This window comes from Plutella xylostella, chromosome 16 (assembly GCF_932276165.1).
Source record: "Plutella xylostella chromosome 16, ilPluXylo3.1, whole genome shotgun sequence".
NCBI classification, from domain to species: Eukaryota; Metazoa; Arthropoda; class Insecta; order Lepidoptera; family Plutellidae; genus Plutella; species Plutella xylostella.
In genome coordinates this window covers 4793407-4810860 of record NC_063996.1, presented here as the reverse complement: position 1 = coordinate 4810860, position 17454 = coordinate 4793407, and the positions used below count along the sequence as shown (strand labels likewise).

Here is a 17454-nt window from a genome sequence, read left to right as displayed (position 1 = left end):
TCTCTTTCTATTCGGCTTACCCCTTTTTCAACACTCTGTCTGTATATCTTCATAATCGCATCTGTTTGGGATGCTACTCTACTAACATCCTACATGAATAGTATAGTTGTTGTACGATGTACTTACGTATGTATTGTATACCTATAGATATGAGAATGTTTAGTTTATTATATGACATTGATAATATTGATCGAATTTTTAGCTAACATCTACGAAAACCAACATAAATATTCCAAAAATTAGGTCAATCGGCCTACACGATAACGAATGTAGGGTGTGCAGAGACTTTGTGAAATTCATGAAACCTTCATGAATTTCAATTTGTACGGCTACAGTTGTTTCTTTTGACCCATTTCGTCTTACTGTACCATTTCTGCAACACTCTGTATAGTATGTACCAAGTAAAAGGTTCATTAATTATAATAATCAATTTATTTGTGTACTAGCTGTTCCCGCGCGCTTCGCTTCGCCTTAAAAAGTTTTCCCGTGGGAATTCCGGGATAAAAAGTAGCCTATGTTCTTTCCCAGGGTCTAGACCATATGTATACCAAATTTCATTCAAATCCGTTCAGTAGTTTTGGCGTGAAAGAGTAACAGACAGACAGACAGACAGACACAGTTACTTTCGGATTTATAATATTAGTTAGGATAATAATCAATTTATTTGTGTATGAAATAAGCCGGATATGGCAAATAGCTCATATTTTTTTTGCCTCCCAAATGCTGATGTTACCCATCCCATATAGGTACACCTTGTTTTATTTATCACGATTGTGGGCTGTTAAATCACTATAAAAAAACCTAACATCGTTAGTAGAAATGTACAAAAAACTATCGTATTGTGCTGCTTATTATTTTATGACATGCATGACGTAGAACATAATACATTTTATGTATGTAGGTGTAGTTAGTATATATACCTATAGACAAAATAATAATAATATTATAAAGTCTCAAATTAAAGCTAATATAAAATATATATTTTTTTAAATACTTTTATAACGACTAAAAAGGTAAGTAGGTATATTATATTCAAAAGCTTGTTTAAGCATACAAAAATTAGAAAAATGTTCTGCACTCTACACAAAAAGTTTACCTAGCCACAATTTCACTGTCACTGGAAAAAATGGTTGGGAGAAAAGCAGCGTAACAAGATGAAATCTACACAGCCCATCAGTGCCAGCTCAGCTTTAATACAATACACTCACGGGCAATGAAATAGTTCCACTCACAAAATGCCGACACCAAACGACCCCAATTTTTTAAAAACATTTTATTTAAAATTTCAACAAAATATTACTGTTTTTAGTGGTAATATATCCTGATGCTCTGTGAAATGTACTTCAATGTTGCAGAAACCGTCATTAAGCTAGCCTTTTTCGTTTAGGAGTAAGTAATTTGGTGCTTTGCTAAGTGGAACCTTATCATCCCGTGAGTGTACCTAGGTACCTACAACTGAAATAATCTTGCTGTACCTTCTGGAATCTTCCAGATCTTGCTTACAGACATAACCGTCTGGCTTCCTATTGCAATCAGGAAATCAGGGAAACCGGTCATACGGCATACTGGCCAGACAGTAGGATTTATTAGGTTCTGAGGGACTTTCTGATTGGATTTTAGTTATGCTTGTTTGCCATAGTGCTTTCAGTTTGAACTTAAAATAGACCTACAGAATAATGAGACCGATTCTGAAGGCATAAATAGGAGGAAGGAACCAGTTCCTTCCAAACAGTGAGACAAAAAAAAAAATTGCCTGTCTAAATCTTATTCCTTAGATTTAGGGCTGATTTTTCAATGGTCAGATAAATGTTATCTGAGGAATAAAATTGTTGCTGTCACTGTCGAACACAAACAATCACATGCGACAGCATCAGATTTATTCCTCAGATAACATTTATCTGACCATTGAAAAATCAGCCCTTAGACTTTTTTTTGTCTCACTGTTTGGAAGGAACTGCTGGTTCCTGACACACAGGTCACCCTAGTTTAGGAACCAGGGCTACCCCACCATGAACGAGTATGATTTTTCTTATTACAATAAAGATATGTTTATGTTTAAAGAATTTTACGTTTGCCCATTGCCCATTTAGTGTATTCAGATTTCAGAATCGCAATACACGCATTATTCCAATGTTAAAAAAGCGACTGACAAATAGGTACAGTAAGGGGCAGAGAATAAGAGGGGGGTCAGGTTTCTCTGCACCTGACCGTACTAAAAAACTGAATTCAAACCGGCCCCACGTTTCACACATTGTCACTGGTAAGTAGACAAAATCAATTGAATTCATACATCAATAGTTACAATAATCCAAGTTATAACATCCGTAATCGTAATTTTCCTCTGGGGTTAAAAAGCAGTGCGCCATTTTCCCCTTTGACATACAAATGAGACAGAAAATCTTGTGTTTATGTTTTGTCTCCGTCGAACGGTAAACATTCCGAGGTTGCAAAGAAAAGTCAATAATGTGGAACAACAAGATCGCTGGTGTGAGCAAAATCTGAACCTTTGTAGTTTATATTAGTATACAATACTAACTGTTCCCGCCAGCTTCGCTTCGCCTTAAAAAGTTTTCCCGTGAGAATTCTGGGATAAAAAGAAGCCTATGTTCTTCTCAAGGTTTTAGACCATATCTGTACCAAATTTCATTCAAATCCGTTCAGTAGTTTTGGCGTGAAAGAGTAACAGACAGACAGACACAGTTACTTTCGCATTTATAATATTAGTTAGGATTAGTTAGGATACAATATTTATTAATGAGTTGCTTGCTAACTGCTAGGAACAATAGGTCTATGGAAAGTTATGCTAAAGTATAGACAATAATGTTTTAGGAATCTAGGACACAAGCTACAGACACTCTTTGCCAATGCCAAGGCTTCGAATTCGAATTTGCTACCTTCAGAACAAAAGCATTTATTTATTACTAGCTGTTCCCGCGCGCTTCGCTTCGCCTTAAGAGTTTTCCCGTGGGAATTCCGGGATAAAAAGTAGCCTATGTTCTTTCCCAGGGTCTATAACATATGTATACCAAATTTCATTCAAATCCGTTCAGTAGTTTTGGCGTGAAAGAGTAACAGACAGACAGACAGACAGACAGACAGACAGACAGACACAGTTACTTTCGCATTTATAATATTAGTTAGGATATTTATTAGCTACTTGTACGTATAGAGTTATAGACTTACTTGTACTTAGACGACCGAATGGCGTAGTGGTTAGTGACCCTGACTACTGAGCCGATGGTCCCGGGTTCGATTCCTGGCTGGGGCAGATATTTGTTTAAACACAGATATTTGTTCTCGGGTCTTGGATGTGCCCGTAAAATGGCAATAGGCCCGCCCCCTTGGCACTAACATAACACTCTGGCGAAAAGTGGGTGCAGCAATGCACCTCTGCCTACCCCGCAAGGGAGTGCATTAGTACAAGGCGTGAGTGCGTGTTTTTTTTTTGTACGTATACACACGCGAGCAATGAAATAGTTCCACTCACAAAACGCGGACACCAAAATGGCCCGACTTTTTAAAACATTTAGTAAATAAAAGAACTTATTAAAGCCTATTCAGAGTATTAAGTTCTATTTTTCAGTTATTATTAAAGTCTGCGTAGTCATAATCATCATCGATGACGGCACTATTTTTTTTTCATTAAACTAGCTATAGGTGATTAAAATGACAATGATTTCGCACGTGCAAGTAGGTACCTGCAATTATGTACGAGAGAATCAGATGAGTCTTATTCTATTATACCTAGGTAACCTAGGTAGGTGCAAATTATTTACAACAGCCCAAACGATGTCTACAGCGAGATAATTAATACATTAATACGTAATCAATAATAAGTAAATAATTTGCCTCCATCCATTACACCTCGTTTCAGCTAAGATGATTCATGTGACGTTATGGAGACGTTCCGAGTTTTGCGCTTTGCGGTTTTAGAGATATAATATATTCCATAATGAAATTGTACACATTTTGTCTATCAACTTATAGTATGAGTTGTATCACTCGCATCAAGTAAATAGACTTAAATATAGACTTTTAGATTAGCCCCATAACTTGTGTTATATGACCAAATTACCAATGAAGCCCGATCACAGGATTCGATACTATTTTCGAATTTACACAAAAATATGGAAAAAAAACAAATGTCACTTTTGGAACTGAATATTTTGCCTTACATTTTGACAGTGACAGTTGACGATATTGTTATTTATCCATATGTTTGTGTAGATTCGAAAAACGTATCGCATCATGTGATCGCTCCACTGATGAATAGATTTCGATTCCATTTCTGTTCGTAAAGTTACAGTATTCTTTCCCGTATCGGGGCTTTTTAAACTTCGGCCAATTATTTTATACACGCTTAACACGAGCGGCCCATTCCATCTGTAATGATGCTACCCACTTATTAGAGGTAACTATAGCAATAGGTACAGTACAAGGCAGAGAAATCTGACCCCTCTCAGAAGCATTGTTACTATGAGAGGGGGGTTAGGTTTCTCTGCACATGACCGTACCACCTCAATTATTTTATAACTTGTCGAGGGCTGCCCGTGACCAGTAACAATGTGTCTGTCATTGAATGTTGGCCAAGTCCGCTACATATGGCCACATTAATGATACCGTGCGGTCATCACATCGTTGGCTTAACTAAACACGACAGAGTCGTGAGCACAACTTTCGATCCTCCGTTAACGTTGCGTATCGTCAACTGTCACTGTCAAAATGTAAGGCAAAGTTAGTTCCAAAAGTGACATTTGTTTTTTCCATATGTTAGGTGGAATTTCACCAAACGCTAAACTTATTTACTAGCCTGTCATACATCTGTCAGTTAGTACAAAATGTATTTAAAATTTGATTTAAGTACGTTTAGCGTTTGGTAAAAATGACCCTTCGTGTAGATTCGAAAATAGTATCGAATCCTATGCTCGCCGCACTGGTGGGTTACTTTAGCTTTACAAAACGAACGAACGAAAGCTGTCATGACATCGGTAAGTTAAATGCCTCCATCCAGTCTCACGCCCCGAGAAGACCCGAGCACACCCGAGACGCGAGAGTTATGATGAGTTTCTGGCCTTTTCGTGCTCTCGCTCGGGTATTCTCCGATCGGTGTCGGTCTTTTAGCCCGAGAGAAAGGGATTTCAAGGGCGAGAAAGAGAATGACATCACACTCTCAATCATTCTCGCGCTAATGCACACAATAATATAGCAGCTGCACCAAAGTCGACGTCCATGCCGGATAGCGACGAGAACACTTAAGTGAGACCACCGTGATCGTGAGTGTGGATGGTTTACCGAGAATGCGAGAAGCCTCGACGAACCTCTCACCGAGACTTCTCGGCGTGACTCTGGATTAGGCAAAAAGGTACAAGTCAGAGTCATGATTAGCGCAGGAGCGCACTGAAATTTCGTTTATCGTAAGGTAGAGTGACCCCGCAGCGTTCAGCGCATGTCTACAATCATCTTCTACGTGAACACCTTTTTCCTTGAGTACCGAGGTGGTAGCTCGGGTGTAATTATTAAATGGGACGGCACTAAAACGCCATGATATTAACTTTTCCAAGGCTGTCGATATAATACCTAAATATAACATTATGGTGGAGTTATGTTGTGTGTATTGTGCCCTCAACTGTGACATTGCAATTATTGTTAACAGTTGGAGAATTTATAACGCCGGAGTGTATGATGTAGGTACTTATGTTTCTAGGGTTAGGGGACCCGTGTCTGAAAATAATCAATCTAAACATATAGGTAGCAAAATGTTTATTTATCTGAAAGTCTTAGGGTGTCTTGCACAACAAAATTAATCAAAATTAAATCTATGACCTCTTGCTCTGACAGTATAATGTCAGAGCAAGAGGCAAACTATTTAATTTTATTTAACTTCGTTGTGCAAGACGCCCTTAATCGCAAAACGTCTGGTTCTCAAAATAAATACTTATTAAGTAAGTACGCGATAAGTCTATTTTTAAAATAACAATCATGAAATGACGCCGTTTCCTCGTCATCATCATTATGACAGTTATTTGTGTTCTGAACATCACTTGGTCGCCCATTTCAGCCATCGCCCGGGGTTACTAACTACTGAACCAGGGGTACTCAAAATTCGGTCAGCTGCATAAGTAGCCATACACTTCTGTACCTTGTCAAAGTGACTAACCGTCAATGTTTCAATGAATGGATAGGCGGTTTGTTAGATTATCAAGGTACAAAAGTGTATAGCTACTTATGCAGCTGACTGTACATTCCGGACAGCCGATAATATACAAGAAGTCAACAGTATGAAAGGAGTAATTTCCAGCAGTGACGACAGTCTTCTGGTGCGCCTTGCGCAGTCAGCAACAGCCGCTAATTCAATCACTACTCTACTCTAGTCCAGCTCTAGTTTTTGTCACCGATCCGCTAAGAAAAAGAAAACTATGAATGTAGGTACCGTACGAAAATATTTTTTTTTATGGTGGACTAGGGTAATTAACTGAGGCACTTTGACAGAAAATTGCCAGTAAGTGCACCGCTGTCTGAATAAGATTGGAAACCCCTGAACAATACAATGATGGAAATAATATTCACAAAAAGTAATTGACAAATTTAATGTTTGAAATGTTGTTTGGTATAGACCGTTATTAGTTGCACGTTTATATTATGGATGACAATTTCTTTACAGCTTAAAGGCAGCGTAGGTTTAAATACATATTAATTAAATAGAAATTTTAATTCGATATCACTACGTCTTCCCAAGATGAGTGGTCTGAGAGACGGACAACAAACTGATCCTATAAATTAGGGTTTTGTTTCTAGCTTTTGAGGGGTGGAGCGATTACAGTGCCACAAACTTATCTGTTCCGGTGACAGCTCTCGTAAATGTGTAATATTTCTTCATTCTATAAGATTTTAAGTTTGCCAGTAGTGGTAATTCGCTCCTGTAGCTTCAATGAACCCATCTAATCAATATCAATATATAATTCATTAGTAAATAATGAGATATGGATCAATTTAGTTCGCATTGCTTATCGTCAACTGTCACAGTCAAAATGAAAGGCCAATTTGTTAGTTCCAAAGGTCACGACGTTGGCGCTGTTCTTTTTCCAAATGTTTGTTTAGTATCAAAAATAGTATCGAATTTCCACGTTAGCCCGTGATAGGCCCTACGGAACCAGAAATAGGAGACGTTCAACGAAACTAAACGTCAAGACTTCAAGAGTCAATATCATGGAAGTAATAATACAACAGGAATGCGCACTCACCAAAATGATGCAAACAAAAGTAGACCTAACGTATTCACCTTAAGACTTATATTTGAAGTGAAAGAGGCCGCGAGCCGATAGAGAGGGTTACCACAGAGCCCTTCCTCTCTTTCTAACAATTGCCAGGATTTAGTTGTGTAAACTTTAGTAGATTTTGTACGAAGAGAGCTATGCAAAAAAAAAATTAATTTAACTCATAGACTACTGTATATCATATCATTTTCAAAAACAAATTTATAATAAATCATTACAAACATGTAATTTTAATGAAATATTTGGTATTTGTATGAATAATAATTTCATAAAAAATATTGGTAGTTTTTCTAAATACTTTACGACAAGACCGAAGTTGTCAAGATGACGGATGACGTTTATACTGTTGTGAGAGACGTTATGGTTAGGGTGACCATTCATTCGTACTTTTGAATCACTTTCCATTAATTAGGACCTGTTTCATTCAACTTTTTGTTTTATTTTATACCTAAGTATCATTAGGTATTATTGTGGCTGTTATCTTATAAGGCTGGTAAAGAGTTATGAGCTGTTGATTTTTTTGGTGATAGATATGAGTATTATAAGATAATTTATCAAGCTTACGACCGAATGGCGTAGTGGTTAGTGACCTGACTACTGAGCCGATGGTCCCGGGTTCGATTCCCGGCTGGGGCAGATATTTGTTTAAACACAGATATTTGTTCTCGGGTCTTGGATGTGCCCGTAAAATGGCAATAGGCCCGCCCCCTATTACATTGGGACTAACATACACTCTGGCGAAAAGTGGGTGCAGCAATGCACCTCTGCCTACCCCGCAAGGGAGTACATTAGTAAAAGGCGTGAGTGCGTGTTTTTTTTTTTTTTTTTTTTTTTTTATCAAGCTTAAAACCGGCGGAAGCACTTAGGTTGAGATATTTTTTTTGAAATCTTATGATTTTCATCAACTAGACTTTACTAGACTATGTAAACGGAACACCCACAGGGTAAACACGTTTTAGGTACATAGTTGCGTTTAAAGTTACCTGTTTTGACAATCTATACAAATATTACCTTCACCCCATTTGTTAACTCAATTGTCATATCACCAAAATACATTCGTACCTACATTGCAATCGAATTATTCGAATAATAGGTGACTTTGAGACCATCGACACCTATTCGCGACATGATAGATTAGAAGTGATGTCTCATGAATTACCTAAAATTATGGTCACCTAAAATAGAAAGAGATGGAGGGCTCCGTGCTGACTATCTCTGTCGGCTCGTTTTTTTGGTGCAGTACGCATTCCTGTTGTATTATTACTTCCATGGTCAATATGCTTCCACTGTTGGGCTATTCAGGCTCGACTCCAACATCGATCCTATTCTGTTACATTCAAGACTGACAATGGCATGGCGACAGCGCGTCCTAAACCTGCCATCAAGCTAGTGTACCAGGAGGGCTACTCTAGCTTGTCAAAATGCGCAGTTGCGCTAACTCGTTGCATTAAAAATACCGCGTAGCAGCTAGGGAGCCCTTAGCTCATTGGTACTCAACCTTTTTTATATAAGGGCCACAAACACGTTCAAGTCATGGTGTCGCGGGCCGCAAGCAATTTTTTTTAAACTATTATAAAGCGATGTGAACTATCGAAAAAAAACACATGCATATACTACTTTGTGTAAAAAGTATCGGGATTAGATCAATAAAACAAGAAATGATTGTTATTCAACCAAATTTATTTTATCACCTTCAAAGTATTCTCCTTCAGAAACGATAAACATTCGTCAACGAATTATCAAATCATCACAACATTCACAACATTTTTTTAAACGCTGTTACCAGATTTGTGTTTAGTACTCGCGGCGCGTACTAAACACAACTACTAATTTTCCTTCTTGTCTTCTATCGATTGTTATTTAAAGTCATGTTGACTTTTTCTTTAACTATCGTGGTGTTGTGCACTCGGAGTTCTTGCCAGAATAGAATTACGAATTAGAATAATATTTACGGGTTATGTAGAATTTAATTCAGAAAATTCGACGAATAAGGCCAGATTTGTGGAAAAAAATTCGAGGAAACATTTTGCACCATATCACACCTTTCCCACAAGGATCGTCATTGTGAATGAATTTTTGAGGAAACACTCAACAAATACCATCGAGCATCCACCATATTCACCAGATATGGCTGCAGCTCACGACTCTAGTTTCTTCTTTTTCCTAAACACAAATTACCACTTCGAGGCACTGTTTTCAATCGATAGAAGACAATAAGGAAAAATCACCGCAAGTACTAAACACAACTCTGAAAACAGCGTTTAAAAAAATGTTGTGATGATTGGATAATTCGTTGGCGTATGTGTATCGTTTCTGAAGGAGCAAACTTTGAAGGTGATAAAATAAATTTGGATGAATAACAATTTTTTTTTTGTTTTATGGATATAATCCCGATACTTTTTACATGTAATGTATATTATCTATTATCTCTCATGGCTCGCGGGCCACTGATAAAGGCCCGGCGGGCCACATGCGGCCCGCGGGCCGCAGTTTGAGTATAGCTGCGCTTAGCTGCTGTGCACACGGGCCACCGGCCACAACCACAAAACGCCGCCACTGGCATATTTCCTGTAATTTCCGTACATTTATATGGACTCGCCGCACACGCTTGACGCCGGTGGCGGCCACACGCTTCAAATTGTTCCCATACAAAAGCTTCTCCTGGCGGCGTTTGTGGCTGTGGCCGGTGGCGCGTGTGCGGCGACACTAAGTCCAAGAGTAGGCCTCCATATCAGTGAAACTGTTGAGGTGGCTCTTGAGTTGTTGGCTGATCTAACAAAGTCGACTCATGTCGGTAAAGCGGTGGAAGCGACAGTAGATATGTTATATGGGATGGAAAATAATGGGCCATGGAGAGCAAGTAACCTTCTTAATCTTCAAGTTGCCTTATGTAACTTAATGGAAACATTTGTATTTTTTTTAAAGATTTTACAGATTTGTTAAAAGTCAAGCAATAATCACTGGTTATATAAATAAAATATAAATAAATATGTGGGGACATCTCACACACGGCCATCCGACCCCAAGCTAGGCAGAACCTGTGTTATGGGTATCGGACAGCTGATATATCTACACAAATACATAGATAGATAGATATACTAAATATAAATATCAACACCCAAGACCTGAGAACAAATATCTGTGTTTAAACAAATATCTGCCCCAGCCGGGAATCGAACCCGGGACCTTCGGCTCAGTAGTCAGGGTCACTAACCACTACGCCATTCGGTCGTCCTCCGTCGGTTATGCTCTTACCAACTATGGCGAAATTGACACTTAGGTTGTTGTTGTTTTCGTAAGCTTTGGAGCGCTGCCGCTGCGTTAGCCACGGCTCTACAGGTTGTCGCTAAATGGGAAGTGAAGTACTAAGCCGAAAGGGGGTAACTCAGGGGGTCATAGTATACCCTTTTTGCAACACCCTGTATATCGTAGTATTAAATGTCCCGATTTCGTGATAATTCTTGTTCGTTCGTTTGTCGATTTATATAGAGACCCCCAGAATCGTGGACCATGTAACTTCGCACCGATACCTACTGCCTGCCCATTCGACTTTTTTTAGTTTATTTTCCTTATTTAGAACATGTGAAATTACTTTATTGTTCGGTGTTCGGTGCGATTGTTATACGTTGCAATTACAATACCTACCTATGATTTAACAATAGAGATAACGTCATATTTTTCATACACTATGAAGTGCCTTCCTGAAAGCTTCCAAAGCTCATCGTGACATCATACACTCACGTGCAATGAAAAATTTCCATGTCTAAAATCATCACTTTTTATGACGCAAAATCGCACAAACGAATATTTTCAAATCGTGACACTAGAGAACAATGAAAGTTAGCAAATAGTAGGTACCGTTGAATACTACAAATAGATAGGGAAAACTAGATATTTCTAAGTATTGAAATTAAATTTAGTAACTGCTATTTATAAAATATTTAAGTGATCGTAATAGAAAAACTTTAGATCCTGACAATCAATGGAATATATTTTTTGCAAACTGTGATAATAAAACGGGCGAAACCCTATTTTTAATTAAAATTGTACATCAATGTGTATTGTTTACAAGGTACTACATATCTACTCACGTAGATGTACCAAAAATATCTAAATCCACTGTTTACACGAGAAAACGTTTAATCAACCATGCAACTTGTACGGAAAAAGTTAATATACTTATAGTAGGCAGATAACAATATATGATTAAAATATTGTATATTTTCAAACAGCTAAGGCTTTTAACCTCGAACTAAATCATATGACTCATGTTTATTTGCAGAAGACCGTGCTTAAAAAAACTCTTCAATACAAAACGGTTCACAACGAGTCCTAAGTACTTTTTTGCCTCCACATATCTCTGTCAAGATTCTGAGGGCAGAGAGGTAGTAAAAAATCAATAGGACAAAGAATTCTTTTTAAGTTTTTTGCGCGATCTAAGCATATTTTTTTGCATTATGCGTGGGATATCTCTATCAATAACAACATGAGCTTATTAGGAGAAACACTACGTAGAGGTAATTCGAATCTTACCACGGATGTAAGTATTTTTTTCTTGTAAGTATTATTTATGTTATGTCTAATACAGTTATGTTATACAGTTAACAAAATAGATCGAGATCTACCCCAAGCGCTTCTGAGACAAATATGTGGGAGATAAATGAATCAAATAATATATTATCGATACACACAAACAAGGTATGTTGAGTAAGAATCTTTAATTTTACCTATCCTATATGTAAGTGGACATAAAAATTTAAGTAGGTAAGTGTTTGGGCTTAAGTAATAAAAGTATACATACTTTACATTACTCCTGACGCCCTATTTACATGTATGTATTCAATTTACAATTTTCATTTTAAAAATGCAATTTGAAACGAAGTAAGCATAAATTATTTACTTATTGTATATAAGCGGAATCAAGTATATCAGGAGGACTTTGTATCTGTCATACTCTAAAATAAAATGCTGTTGGTTCAAAGTCCAAAGTGTGTTGATTCGGTAACTTGCAATAACTTATCCTCTAGAGATCCGGATCCGAGATCGTGGCAACGAGGGCATAGACTTTGAACCAAACATGAACTAACCACTTGTTTGAATTTTGCTGTGACTGAATTTTTTGATCAGGGACTTTAGATAAAATCTGATTATAATAATAGCACTCTCGCCTCGTTGGTACACCCTTGCGACGTAGGCAGATCTGTTACCTACTATAGTGGACAAAACTGCGTCAAACACCTAACTATCTCTGGTATTTAAAGTCATTATTCCAAAAGGGCCCCGTCTTTTGCTCTCTTCTTCTGATCTAAGGATAGTAACATCTACCCAGCCGGGTTTGATCGAACCAGCTAACCGCTGCACCACCGTTTAGCCGAAAATAGTTAACTGTTGAACGTAAGCCTCCGAATTCTCTGTCCTCAGTCTTCGATAATCACTACAGGCAAAAATCAAGTACAAGAACAGTAAGTATAAAAAAAACGGTATGTATATAGTTATGTAAACGAACCCATTAGATTCACAATAAGTGCTATATTTAGTTTATTCAAATGATGATGCACATAAAATCACTATAAGGAAATTACAAATGGCTGCAACCAGCCCTGGGTATAAAAAGCCCCTGATAAGATCATTCAACATATTATTGCAATTTAAACATGTGCTACTAATAGTCCCTGTGCCTACCTCAATGAAATTCTAATATTAGGTACTTAAGTACCTACCTAGATTTAAAAAACTGCAAGCTGAAATAATAATACTTATATTTCAAAAATATTTATATTTCAGGCGTAAAAAGCGTAATACTTAAATGATATCCTAATTACAATATTTAAAATTGTAGTAAGGCGGTCATATCTGCCGAAGAACCGATAACCGTTAGGGTTGACGAGTCCTCGAGTGGAGACTCAGCGTGGGACGTTCTACCACCTTAGACCATTAGAAAAAATATATACATACATACAGACGAATTGAGAACCTCCTCCTTTTTTCGAGGTCAGTTAACAAGTAGTTATGACAGCAAAAAAAATATGTATAAATGTGATTTGTGTGGTTGATTTTATCAGTATTGCTGTCTATGTTGGATAAGGAACGCCGAAGACTGGGTGTTGTGGGGCTCCTTATGCCAATATGTCTTAACATACCTTAAAAAGCAATCAATACAGTCGCAATCGTAGTCTCTTCAGGTCATATTCTGCTGTTCAGATCGTTGCGGCACCCACTGGGAATACCCACGCTACATCTGACTTCTAAGTCTCAGATCTAGAACAATAAGCAATAGCGTTAATACTCTAGATAGATACTGAAAACATTGAGCAGTCTTTTTAAAAAAGTCTGCTATAAAAGTATGGCTTTAAAAAAACATATCAAGTGATCTTACGATGAAGGAAACCATCGTGAGGAAACTTTCACCTCTATGTGTGAACCCGCCAAGCCGCAGTGGACCATAGTGGGATATTTGGTGGGATATGGTCCAAACTTAGATAGGGAGTTTAGACCTTGGGGACAACACAAAGGTTCTATTTGTGTGAACCGGTGCATGCACTTAGGTACACCCCCACAGAATAGAAAATTCATCTTTTTATTCAGTAAAAAGTAGGTTTTGTTCATATAATCAACGTTAATATTATCTCTATCTATGTGTACCTACATCAGTTTCGTAAAATAAAAATTTCTTTGCGATTGCGAAAAACGTGAAATGCGAGTTTCGTTATCGACCACGTGACGTTAACGTGACGAAATTTCAGCGGTTATTATGTTTTGTAAAACCATTAGAAGTAATTTTTCGCTTTAAAATTTTATCTGAAACAACAATTGATTTATTTAACGAAATTAACCAACATTGTTACAATAGGTAAGTAACATATTGTACAGTGGCGAGTTGTAGCGAGCAATAAAAAATTTCCACCTGCCAGTACCGTCCCATATGACATTGGAACTTTTTCATTGCTCGTGAGAGACGTGAGTGTATGTTTCTGGTTTATGGTGTGCCAGGAATGGCCAGGACAAGCAATCCATATAATAAGTAGTTATATTAAATGATACCTATTTATGAAAGTTGGGTTTTTTTTTTTAATAAATGATTATCACTCCACAGCACAGGGGTATAATCGTGACAGTTCTGACATTGCGAAAAAGAGACGCTTAGCTACATTAAGCGTAAGAAAGAAACGTTAAGCTGTAAATTTTTTTTGTCCTTTTTGCTGTGGCGCCTGTTTACGTCAGTTCTCTGTGCCAAACAATGAAACAAATGAAAAATCTGTGCCAAACAAAGGCTGACAGTTACAACAAAATTTTCTAAATGCTATTTATTTTTGATTTGCTAGTGATTTGTGGGTGTTTATTAAGTTTATTAGACTATTATCATCACTTAACGAGTGTGTGACATGGGTGGGTGGATTTTGTTCGGTTGTATTGAGCATATTGAACGAAAACACGATGGAATGATGGATGAGATATATTTTCACATGTAAGTAGATACTATCAAGTTTAACAAGCTTACATTCATCATAGTACTATCTATTGGCTCGATTTTAATATAAAACGATACTAATTTTAATACTGTAAGGTCTTTTATTATCAGTTTTAAGTAAAAGTTACGAGGTACCATATCATAACAAATCACATGGTGTTGCAAGTTATTGAAAATTTATTTTACCCACAAATATTATAGTATGCAAAGAAAATACTAGAAATTGTAACGGACTCGGGTTGGGTTTACAAATGGGGCGCACGAATTCGGTTTTTGTGAAGATTGTATTTTGTAGAAGTCATTCTCCTCTTTCAAATGAGGTGCCTCTCATTGTGAGGAAACGTTCGTTTCGTTTTTTTCTTCTATGTGTGATTTCTTCTGTATAATATAAAGTTTATTGTATTGATACGAAATACGTGTTTCCTTTAAAAAAAACCCCATCACATATTTGGCCCACGATTATAATGCTCATGCTCATCCATTTATCTCTGCTTCATAGGTTTCCGACAGAAAAAAAAAATATCAAGAAAATGGATAGACATTACCGGTCGCACAAATTGGGAACCAAAGAAACATACAAAAATTGTGTTCGGCACATTTTGAAGAGGATTGTTTCGATTGGACGAAGACAATGAATCATACAATCCACTCAGTTTGTGTATATTAAATAATTATATTGAAATCAAATAAGTATGAGTAAAGTTTTTTTCTTATATCGTCGGTTGACAGGAAAAACTCACTAAGGCTGATTTTTCAATATTCAGATAAATGTTATTTGGTTAATACAAACATTGAGAAACATTGAGACGCAACAGCATCAAAATTATTTCCCAGCAAAACTTTTATCTGGCTATTGAAAAATTAGCCTTTAGTGTCTTTTTCCTATCAACCGACGATATACTCGTTTTGTTTTTGTTATTATGATAAGTTAAATTTCCCCATATTTAGGTTTATTTTTTTTGTCGGCAACATCTATGGTTTGAGTGAGAAAGAGAATAGTGCACACGGCGATTGCCAGTCTAGAGGTAGTAGGTCTATGCTCCACAGACTTTATGTCCGTGCCTTTTGAAGAGTGGTAATTTTTATGAGATAGTTTTTAATTCTACTCGTATTATCTAAAATGAAAGTTGGGTTCAAAAGTACTAGGTACTTATGTGGTTGGGTAACCAAACCATTAATAATAATCGTTTCGTAACCAGCCTCACATTTCTCATGACAAAATAAATGATATTATGGAAAAGATAAGTTAAATATTTATTTTACGCGCTAAAACACGCTTATAATAATCGTTCGTACCTATCTGTAAAAGATAGTACCTACCAATGCATAGATTGTTGCAAAAAGGTGTAAGGTGTTGTATAAGTTTTCTGAATGAATGTATCTCGTGAAGTATATTGTATTAAGTATGTCTTTCATTACATTTGAACGTAAGTACTATAGTTTACATGCTGGCTGAGGCTCAAATTTGGGCTCGTATTTGGTCAGTATATTGTTCTGCCTATCGTGTCGGTTTTGGTGACAAATACAAGAAGTACTCTGGGGTTTGTCACCGCGGTGAAAAGATTAGCCAGTCACAATAGCGACACTCGCTGACTGCGCTGGATACGCTGCTGCGGTGCGCTGACATGCCGCTGACCCGCGAACCTTATCTTTGACATCACAGGATTAGATGATACGTCGCTCACGCAGGCTACTTTCGTGCATCACTTTTTCGTATGAAACGGATGTTTTCCCAACTGAGTTAAAACATTAGATGAATGGCTTTAAGACTACATGACAAATAAGTACAAAATAAGTAGTTATTTAAATGAGTAGCTTCCGTAACATTAACAAGTGCTTAACATTGAAAACAAGTTGGCCATCGGCCTAGTCCAGGCTGACAACCTCAGTGATAATTTAAACCTTATTGGAAAGGTCTAAGTATCAAATTTATGCATTAGTACAGTAACAAAGTCAGACTACAGTTTAAAGACCCACACGCCTACTGGGTTCCTATCATCTTTTATGGATCCCATGGTATGTTATTGTAAACAGTGCCTAAGTAATATGTGTTTGTTTTGAGTTTTGAAATCTAGACAGATGAATAGATAAGGCGTTACTAGGGCTATGACTAAGGAAGAAAAAGTTTCAGGACAATATTTTCGTCATTATTGTCCGGACTCGTAATTTAATTTCCTAAAGATGTGATGGTGTTTGGCCATGTTACTCTGGTTTCTATGGACGTGTCGTCGAGCAACCAGTGAGCAGCCAAATTAATCCCATAGAAATACATAGAAACCAGTGATGTGGCGACATTGACTGCAATCTCATGTTGTCCGCCGCCAAATCATACTAAGTTCAAAATATCCATGTAACTCGCCTATGTATTGTATTATTAAATAAATAATTTATCAATCCATCTATTTAACTTAATAGCCATATTTTAGAGACATAAAATGGCATTTTATTTATGTAGGTATATATCATAATCATAATTTTGACCTACAGTGGTTGCCAAGACAAGGAACTTGCCATTTTTCTCTAACAATTATCACCTGCATTTGTAATGTTTAAGACCATTACATGCAATACAGCACAGTTATTTACAATAAGTGTGTTAATGAGTACCTAAGTTCTAACATGCTGCCTCATTTATACTATTGTTTATATTATATAAGACAGTTTAGGCATGTATGCATGGTATAAACTAAGTGTTGTAATGATGATATTGTT

At 37.0% G+C, this 17454-nt stretch overlaps 2 protein-coding genes across 3 annotated transcripts in view; one reads left to right on the top strand and one right to left on the bottom strand.

Moving 5' to 3' along the window:
* Window positions 1-17454, top strand: part of LOC105381117 (calcium release-activated calcium channel protein 1) — a 38569-nt gene that overhangs the window by 721 nt on the left and 20394 nt on the right. The gene's annotated exons all lie outside the window — the stretch shown is intronic.
* Window positions 1-17454, bottom strand: part of LOC105381116 (methyl-CpG-binding domain protein 4-like) — a 32772-nt gene that overhangs the window by 14574 nt on the left and 744 nt on the right. Inside the window, exons 2-3 of one of the 2 annotated variants that reach the window (XM_048626195.1) lie at window positions 13921-14072; window positions 13415-13532 (exon numbers count right to left, since the gene is read on the bottom strand). The gene's annotated coding sequence lies outside the window, so the exon portion shown is untranslated. The remainder of the gene's footprint in view (window positions 1-13414; window positions 13533-13920; window positions 14073-17454) is intronic. The other variant, XM_048626194.1, reaches the window with a different exon arrangement.